Source organism: Dinoponera quadriceps, unplaced genomic scaffold, assembly GCF_001313825.1.
Source record: "Dinoponera quadriceps isolate SergipeBrazil2010 unplaced genomic scaffold, ASM131382v1 scaffold3024, whole genome shotgun sequence".
Classification (NCBI taxonomy): Eukaryota; Metazoa; Arthropoda; class Insecta; order Hymenoptera; family Formicidae; genus Dinoponera; species Dinoponera quadriceps.
This window is the reverse complement of record NW_014557455.1, coordinates 109097-118254: the sequence shown is the minus strand read 5'-3', so window position 1 is coordinate 118254 and position 9158 is coordinate 109097. Positions and strand designations below refer to the sequence as shown.

Here is a 9158-nt window from a genome sequence, read left to right as displayed (position 1 = left end):
TCGTATACCTCGTGAGTCAATTCACAAACAAAAAGCTGCGCACCACGTGTGCTCCGCGCCGCAGTGGCGCGTTCCGGGCGGCGTTTCGGCGAGCCCGCGATTACGCGAAACGCGTCGGGATTGATCCGTGAGAGAGTGAAGACGATGAATCTGCACGCAGCACAGCTCGCGCGAGCTTCTGTCGCGGAAGAACGGAAGCAGCGGTTAGCCGGTGACGTGGTAACGCCCGAATTATGCGAGCGAGCGAGCGAGCGAGAGAGAGAAAGAGAGTGAAAGCCGCGCTCGGATCTCGCGCTGTAACATTTGTCTGAGATTTCATTGAATTGAATCGATGAAATTCAATTTAAATTAAATTAAAGTCAAATTGGTGGTCGCGACAGAGGGAGGCGAGTAAATTATTCGAGGCGGAATTTTTCGTTCAGCTTAGGAAACTTCGAAATTGAACAAGTAAATCCAAAGCGAGATCCATTCGACGTCGTGATTTCCTAATTATCGACACATGATCTCAAGCAAAAGTACCAATGTTTAGTCACGTACCTAATTATGGACATTTTTGTTCCGGTCTTTAAATACGGATGTTGAATCTTTAAACGTAAAATATTTATATATATTCAATATATGTATGTATATTCTAAGCTGAACATTTGGCCCATATTCTGAACTCTCTTTTATCGGTAAAAGTGCTTCTAAAAGCGGACTATAATAATTGAATTAGAAACCACCTGATTGACTGAGAAGCCGCATTGAAGGCGCTTTTATCGATAAAAGAGAGTTCGGAATACGGGCCTTTGAATATTCTCACTTAAGGACCAAAACAACAAGAATGCCCAGAGTTAGATACGTGTGCAAGCATTGGTACGCGGAAAAAGGTCTGGTTGCATTAACCAGAAGTGCGCAACCAGACGCGTTTTCGTTGAGGGAAACAGAATTTCCGGTTGTGAGAACCACATTTTAGATCACACGAGAAGCAGAAATTCGGTTTCCTTCAACGAAAACGCATCCGATCGCGCGTTTCTGGCTTTAATACGACCCGACTATTTCCCCCGCGTACTTTTACCTCACACTCACATTTCACGTACCACACAACGTTCGGAAAATTTTTATCCTCGGAAACACGTGGCGTTCGAAGAATATCCGCGAAAGGAACGACCGTTATTTAATTACGATCACTTGAGACGAATGAAATAATTTTGGATCCTTTGCATGTGCGGTGCTTATGGCGCGAACCATTCGCGGGTTAACGACGCGCGCGCGTTAACGACGTCGGCGAAGCCACGAGGCTCGTGTGCGTCGACGAGACAGTGAGTCAGAGAAACTTTTCTCTCTCTCTCTCTCTCCCCTTCCTCCTCCCTCCCTTCATCACTCTCTCTCTCTCTCTCCCTCTTTGTCTCTCTCTCGCTCACTGGCTACGAAATTGAACGTAAGTCGCGATCGGAGTCACGCGAGAGCGAGGCTCGTCAGCGTCGTCGTCCGAGGAATCTCATCGAATCGTGACGCATTCACCCTCGGATGCAGCTCGCGCACAATCTTTCCTCGTGGCACGTGCAATCCTCGCGGTATCGACTCGCGCCGGTCACTCCAATCCGTCGCTCATTTTATACGTATGATATGATCATTTCCCCCGTTTAAACGACTTTTAAATGGGACGAGCGAGAGCCGAACGGTACACATCAAAAGGATCAACCGATATATCGCGACCGAGCGGCCGGTCTCTCCGCGCGATTTCGGGGCGATCGGGCGCTTAAACAGCGATCCTCCGCCGGCGGCTCGAACTCCGCCAGCGTTGACATTAATCACTCCGGGACATTTCCACGAGCTAATCGCGTGATCGGCCGCAGCGACGTTTCTTTTTCCTTTTTATCATCCCAGTGCGACACGCGCCTCATCGATCCGCCGATCGCCGCGACTCTCGCGCGATCGCGTCTCGCGCAATGCGCGATTCCGCGCTATGACTCACGCTTTCGCGTACACGTTGAAGTTCCGCCGAGGAGAGCTCCGCTCCTCGCTGGGGCGTCGCGCTGTGACGTTTCGCGCGAGGATCCCACGGACTTTCCCGGACTGACCACCGTCGTGACGCTCACCGGAGGAGGTCGTCCTCACCGGGCCGATGGTTTTTTTTCCGCGGAAAAGCGCGACGACCGGTCTCCCCCGCTCGTTAGTTACTCCGGTCGCGCGCGATTCGCCGGCGGTTGCGGGAAAACGCTGGCGCTCGGCCGCGGAAATTGCGTCGGCGCCACGTCGCGTCGAGGAAAAGCGCCGTCGGTCGGATTAATTTTCCGGCTCCCACGTCTCGCTCGCTCGAGTGTGCGCGCGCGTTAGTGCTCTTATCATCGGGCGGTACCACGTGTCAGCGAGAAGCCGCGTTGCACACACACACACACACACTTCCGTTTTCGTTCCCCGGAGAGGAAAAACCTACCCCGTCGATTTCCTCGTCGTCCCCGGGCGGCGGCGGCTTTCCCCGGTCGCTTTTCCCGACACGGAGAGGAGGTGAAGCGTGTGATCGCGCGGAATGGAATCGGAGAGAGAGCGCGCGCGCGGACCACCGCGGACTCGCGCGACGCCGTGTACGCTGATAAAAAAGTTTACGGCGCACTGCTTCGCGTCTCGCCGCGTACTGCGCTCGTCGAAGCGGCGGCCGGTCGACTCGAGCGCCCCGCAGCGGTCACCCGCGCACGGAAACGCCCGAGCCGCGGCGATCGGCGGCGGCGGCGGCTGAGAGACGGAGGCGGCGGTCACGCGGTAGCAGCGACGCGTTTGGAGGTTAAGACGAGAGGAAAGATAAGAACGCGGACCTTGCGCGAATTCCTCCAGGTGAGTCGCGCGTGTCGACTACTCCGCCGCCTTCGAAAGCTGCCTTGCACGTTTTTCTTCCTTCTTCTTCCCGGGCTTTGTATCCGAGTTCTTCCCGCGGACGGTTTTTCCGCCGTTCCTTCGACGCGGTCTCGACGGTTGTCGGTATTTTTGAAGAGTTTCCCAGTGATTTACCGCGGAATTCATCGCATTGCACTTCGAGCGCGATACGAGAATCGGTTTGAATCCTGATGAGTGACATGTCAGGCTTTACCTACACGCGTTTTCTTTCGTTCACCACTTCTTCAGAGGTGTCACGGGGAGGAATTTCTCACTGACATAGCAAATTGTTTGTTATTATAATGACAGTGATAGGATGTTAAGAGTATTAATTAGTAATTGTTAATTATGCAAAATTTTATTGCTGTCGCAACGATGTTTCGTTGCAACGATAATTGATGATTTTTTTTCCGCGCAACAAATCTTTCTGCTGTCACTATAATAACGAGCAATTTGTTGTGCAAGCGAGAAATTTTCCGGGAGTTTCCGGGCGAAAAGGAACACATCTCCGGACCTCCGGTCGAAAGACAAAGTTTGCTGAGCCGAAACATGTAATCGATGAATTATGAATTTTCATATTTTTATTTACATTTTTACTTTTCACTCTTGTTTTTATTTGTATATCTGTTACCCGACTGTATCACTTCTCCACCTTGCGTTTGCACGTGTGTTCTTTCTTTTATGCTCCTAGAAAACGTTGAATCGTCTATTTATCTACCTTTCGCGTTTGATACAAAAACGCTATAGCCCACTTCTATTTCTCTATTACTCAGGAGTACAATTGGGACCATGTGACTACTTGCTGTTATCAATCTGATCCAATGAGATAAACGGTTTCCTGGTGACAAACAGTTTACAAAAACAACAAATAAGAATTGGTAATAAACTTGATAAATTCGTGAAAGACCGAAAAAATGCAAAAGAAAAAAAAATTATGATTACAATGTTTTTCCGTGGTGTAGGTCTGAGAGACATATGATGTTACTTCAGTGTCAAGATCGCGGGTCTCAGGGTCTTAAACTTGTCATGAGGTAAATAACGGATCAATATCTCATAATCGAATCTTCCGGTACCGGAAAGTCAGACTCGACCATGACTGTTTGTCTTCGGCCAACGGCGGAGGAGCTGTCATTATGTACTCACGTTTTGTCGCGGTAAAAGCACTCGAACGATCTCGACATTTTCGAACAAAACGAACATCCTCGAGTGCCCGAGAGGAGTTTGAATGACTGCCGAAAGGATACCGCTATATTTGTTCCAAACGTTTTCTTTACTTTTTTTTTCTGTTTTGCACAACCGCTACCTTGCAAACTTCGGCCCGACTGCTCTCGTTCGCGAGTGATTTTACGGCGACCGCCAATCGCTGATTTTTACGACGAATCCGGTCGTACGATGGGCCTCGTAAATCTTTATGTGTTTACGATAAGAATTACGGTTCAATGGGACAAATGCAATCGACTGTCGTGTGTAATAAACTCGAGGTGATAGCAGCTCATCGCGTTTGGCTGACTGCATTTCTACAAAGTGAGAAGAACCTTGGTTTTCGAAGGATTTCTGGCGCTCCACTCGAAGCATATGCACATAATTTTGCATGAATAATATTTAATGACCGTTTTGCAATTCATATTGATTTCATAATGATTGATTTCATTGACTCATATTGATTTTATATTAATTAATTTCAAATCTCACTTCATTTCTTCATATTGACAGGCTCTTGAGGTAGATGGTCCACAGAGTGGATTTCTACCGGCGATATTAAGTCATACAAGTTTATTATTCACTGAAAAAAGACTTTCCTATAATTTTATTCAACTAAGTGATAAATGTTAATTTTGAACGTGCGAAATTAAAACAAATATATACACAATATTACAAGCACAGGGATATTATTATTTATTTTTCTTATCAATATTTCCTTTAATATGTCAATTGAGCTAATTTTCAGTTGCGAATATCTCAGTTTCCGAATGGTCGATCGTTTTCTAACCTCACAGACGTGTGGTCATTTCCATCGATAGCGAAAATTTAAAAGGATTCCGGAGAAAATGATCCGACAGGCCGACTACCTTACTTGACAGTTACACAGACTGTTACTGTTTTCACCACCTTGTCCGCAGCCTTGTCGTGATCAGCGTCACACAACGCGGGGTGGACCGGCTGACAATGTTCCAGCGGCAAAACACGAGTCACTTCGTCACCGGTCAACAATGTGTTAAAAACGCACGGCGTGAGACAAAAGCTCGCGCGCGAGAGAGAGAGAGAGAGAGAGAGAGAGAGAGAGAGAGAACACCGGCGCCGATTTCCTCCTGGTGCATAATTGCAAGGCGCGCGCTCGCGCGCGTTGATATCGCGGTGCAGGATCGGAGAGGCGATGCGTCGCCGATAAGGGACGCGTTTTCGCGGGCAGGGATGCCGCTTTTTGTCGGACACGCGAACATTAAAAATCGGCAGCGACGGCCGAAAAAGCGACGCGCCTCTCGAGTATCCGAGCGGTAACAGCTGTTGGAGCAGCTGCCACGTGGCTGGCACGCACCACCTATGATCGCGGAAATCCTCGGCGGCGTTTACAGTCGATATCGCACGCGCCGTCCGTTATTTTCATTCGCGGCAAAACCACGTCGGAAAATGCGCGCACACGGGCGGCATTTGCCGCGCGACCGGAAAACCGAGTGCTCCCGATTCGAAGTTAACGAGTTTCCCCGCAGATCATGCCCGCGGACGGGTAAACAGCCGATCGATCCCCGCTTCCAAAGTTCATTCTCGCCGTCGCGGCCGGCTTGTGACACGTAGGAGTGCCGTGATATTACCGATATAATACCGCCATCGATATTTTTCTCTCAATACCGGCTATTTCTTTTTTTAAATATTTCCTTCCGATATCCGCGCCCATATCGGTATTATTTTGTTTCGAGATATCGTGTTTTTTTTACATTTTGCCACGTTGATTTTTAAAATATGTATTTTTGCTTCATGAAAATTGATATAACATGTAACTCACGTTTTGAACTCGCCTCTTTTATCGCGATTTCCTTTACGTTAAATTTACAGTTATTTGTCGATTAAATGAAAAGGAAAGCGTCCGGACATTTTTGCAAATATGCGGGGTCGATCACGAGTGTGATTTTGGGCACGTATTGTGTTAATTCCGCGTGTATCGCGATCATTTGTAGCATACGATTTCTCTTCTTCCGACGTTATCAAACAAGTCATCAGCGAGAACACAGGAGCCTTAACTCATCCTAAGACCTTTAGATCACAAACTACAGAAAGTCTAATGAACGTAGAAGATAGAAATGTCTCATTATATTTCCCGTAATTTTAAGTTTTTCAAGATTCGATGCCGCTATCGGTATCGATACTTTCATGACACCGCAACATCGGCGGCGAGAAACCCGAGGGGGGAGATCGAGCGAGCGCCGATCACAGGGCGTACGCACCGCGGGATTTCGAGGAACGGCGCGCGTTTACGTAACCGGTGCGCGTTCATCACCGCCGGTTACGAATCAGAAAATATATCGGCCCGGCGATCGCGCACGCTATCGATTATTATTTCCGAAAATCACGGATCCTTTCTCGAGACGAGGAGAGGGAAAAAGAAGAAGAGGCCACCGGCTCACCTGCCGGCGCGCTACGAAATTGATCGTTCCGAGGCATCGATCGAGGCGCTCTCGCGTGCGTTACGTAACGCACTCCACGTACGCAGGCAGCGGCAGCAGCACGCACGCGCGCGCACACATCGCCACATAGGCGCACGTGTACACACTCGCGCGGCGCGTACGTGTGCGTTCGAAGAAATGACCGTCCGATTTGCTTTACGGCGAACAAATCTAGATCATAAATATTCATGAGTCCACGCAGCTGTGGCACGGCTTTATTAGCGCGAGCCGCGACGGACGGAGTCGCGATGTTAATTCAGCGCGCTCGTGTTTTTCGCTGCGGCGAGAGGATTAATGCGCGCGCGCGCGCGCGCGCGGTAGGAACCGGGGACGCGAGATAACCGGCTCGTCGCGCGCGCATCGCCGCACGACGTCCCATCCGGGTGGCGGACGGAGGAGAGCGACAACAGCAGGTGGAACCGTGAAATCGCGCGACGATACTTAATTTCTTTTCGGCAGCCGCCTTATCGCATCGGCGACAGCGATGACTTCCTCTCCATGCTCCCGGCTCCCGAGGCGTTGCGAGCGTTAAGCGTGCAATTTCGCGTTGAGTATGCATCCGATATCGCCCGGCAGGGTTAATTATTGCCACCGTTGGCCCGATACCGAAGGCCCGTCTCACCCGATAGATGTTCGGGGAAATATTTACCGAAGATGCTAATCGTCCTCTCTCTCTTTCTTTCCTTTCTCCGTCGCAATAACGTAAGCAGCCGCGCAATTAATACCCGGCCGTCGTCTTGCAATATCAACCATCTATGTTTGTCGTTACATTGTGTGTCATCAGCTGTATCTGCTGTATCGCCATCATCAGTCGTATTTTACGCGGACCATTAATTGCAACCGGGGCGATCGATTCCCCCCTCCGAGCCCGTCCGCGGAAAGACGGAGAAAGAGAGACGGAGAAAAAGAGTGAGAGAGAGAGAGGGAGGGAGAGCGATATCATCGAGACTCCGGCGCGACGCTGCACATTTTTTATCTCTTCGGTTTCTTCGCCCGGCGGTTGAAACGACGATATGGGTTTCCTACAGGCACGATCGTTTGCGCACTATCTTCGGAGCTGGGAGGATGATGCACGTTACAGCATCATCGTGAACGTTCCGCTTGAAGAGAGAGCGAGGAGAGGGCGGCATCGATCCCGCGGAAATTTTTCGAGGAGCGAGCACAATGGAGACCGAATTCGACGCGGAGGGAAGTCGGGAGTGTGCTAATCCCTCACTCCCCTCGCTCCCGCTTCAATATTCCTTCGCCACGCGGGATGCTCCGCGGAGGATGCGCGCGTTCGGAGCATTTCGGGGCGACGCTTCTTCCGTGCGCGCTCACTACGATCTCTCGCATTTCTCAAGATACCGGGAATTAAGCTCGACCGTCAGCCCGCGCTACAGAAAGCGTAGGGAAAGCTACGTGGATGTTCGCTGGTTACGCACGCCGAATTATATTCCACGGCTTCGATGTTCTGATTTATCGCGCGATACATCGCGAGCTTGAAATTCGTTCGAGAGGGAAGGGAGCGGACTTCGGGAATTTGTCGTGCTTTGCGTCGTTCAAGTTTCACCGGGACTTCACGCAACATCCGATGCACCCTTCGCGTCGTCTTCGACCCTCCGGGGGAGGGTCTGGTGTATCATTGACAATGGGTATCGAGAAAGTCGGGGGACCGGAGAGAGCGAACGGAGAGGACGTAGATTCGAGAGGGAAAGTAGACGGTTGGATTCAGAGGGGAGGGGGAGGAAGAGAGAGAGAGAGAGATACTGCACAACTGCAAGAGACTGGAAAGGCAGCGTCGGTCCTGAGCCCAATTAGCAATTTAAGGCAATAAGCGGGCGCACTCCCTCGCTTAAGTTCCCGCCGAGCGACGTTATATTTCCAGAAGGGAAAGGCCGACTCTCCTCCGCATAAACATCGCGCGGAATAACGCGACGAGCCGCATACATTTCAGATGGGACGCATCCTTCCGCCCCTTTCTCTCTCTCTCTCTTTGTCTTCCCTTCTTTGCCTCCTCTTCTTCGTCTTCCCCTTCAATGGCGTTCCTCGTCCCCGTTATCGATTATTATAATAAGTGACAAATAGCGTCGAGTCGAACGACATTTAATAGAGGAAAAGCACCAAGACCGACGTACTATTTTGCTTTTGGGCTCTAAAACTCTGTCGAAGGTGGGGAATTAAAATATATGTACATGGATGCAAAGCGATATCTCTCTAGACTAAAATATATTGTAGCTTTGTGAAAATTGTTACTTATTAATTATATTGCCTGTTTTACTGTCATATATTGCCTTCCTAACTAATCTTGTTTTTTGCGTCACTCGATGACGAGGACAAAGACCAGCACGAGATCCAAAATGATTTAAAAGACTCAAGGCTTACATTGTAAGATAGTACTGTCCAATAAATTACTCAGTGCTGATTTGTTACATAAAAATTTACGAGGTAGTCCGAGAACAAATTTAGCACATCGAAAAATCAACTAACGCTAATAATCAAACGTGCCCGCAAACTGAAACTTCGACTCCATCTGCTGCACGCAGTAGACGAAATTCACGCACTGTTCAACAAAGTTCGGTACTTTATAGCTGAGGAACAAGGATACGTCGACTCTCCATACTTACGCCAATTTTGGTGTTTTTTCGTCCAATAACAAAGTGCAAT

General features: G+C 49.4%; 1 long non-coding RNA gene across 1 annotated transcript; it reads left to right on the top strand.

Annotated features, from left to right (window-relative positions):
• Nucleotides 1-2727: 2727 nt before the first annotated feature.
• On the top strand, nucleotides 2728-4474 carry LOC106749135. The gene is made up of 3 exons (XR_001374815.1): nucleotides 2728-2814; nucleotides 3627-3731; nucleotides 3816-4474. It is a non-coding gene; the product is annotated as an uncharacterized LOC106749135 (long non-coding RNA).
• The last annotated feature ends 4684 nt before the right edge of the window (nucleotides 4475-9158 follow it).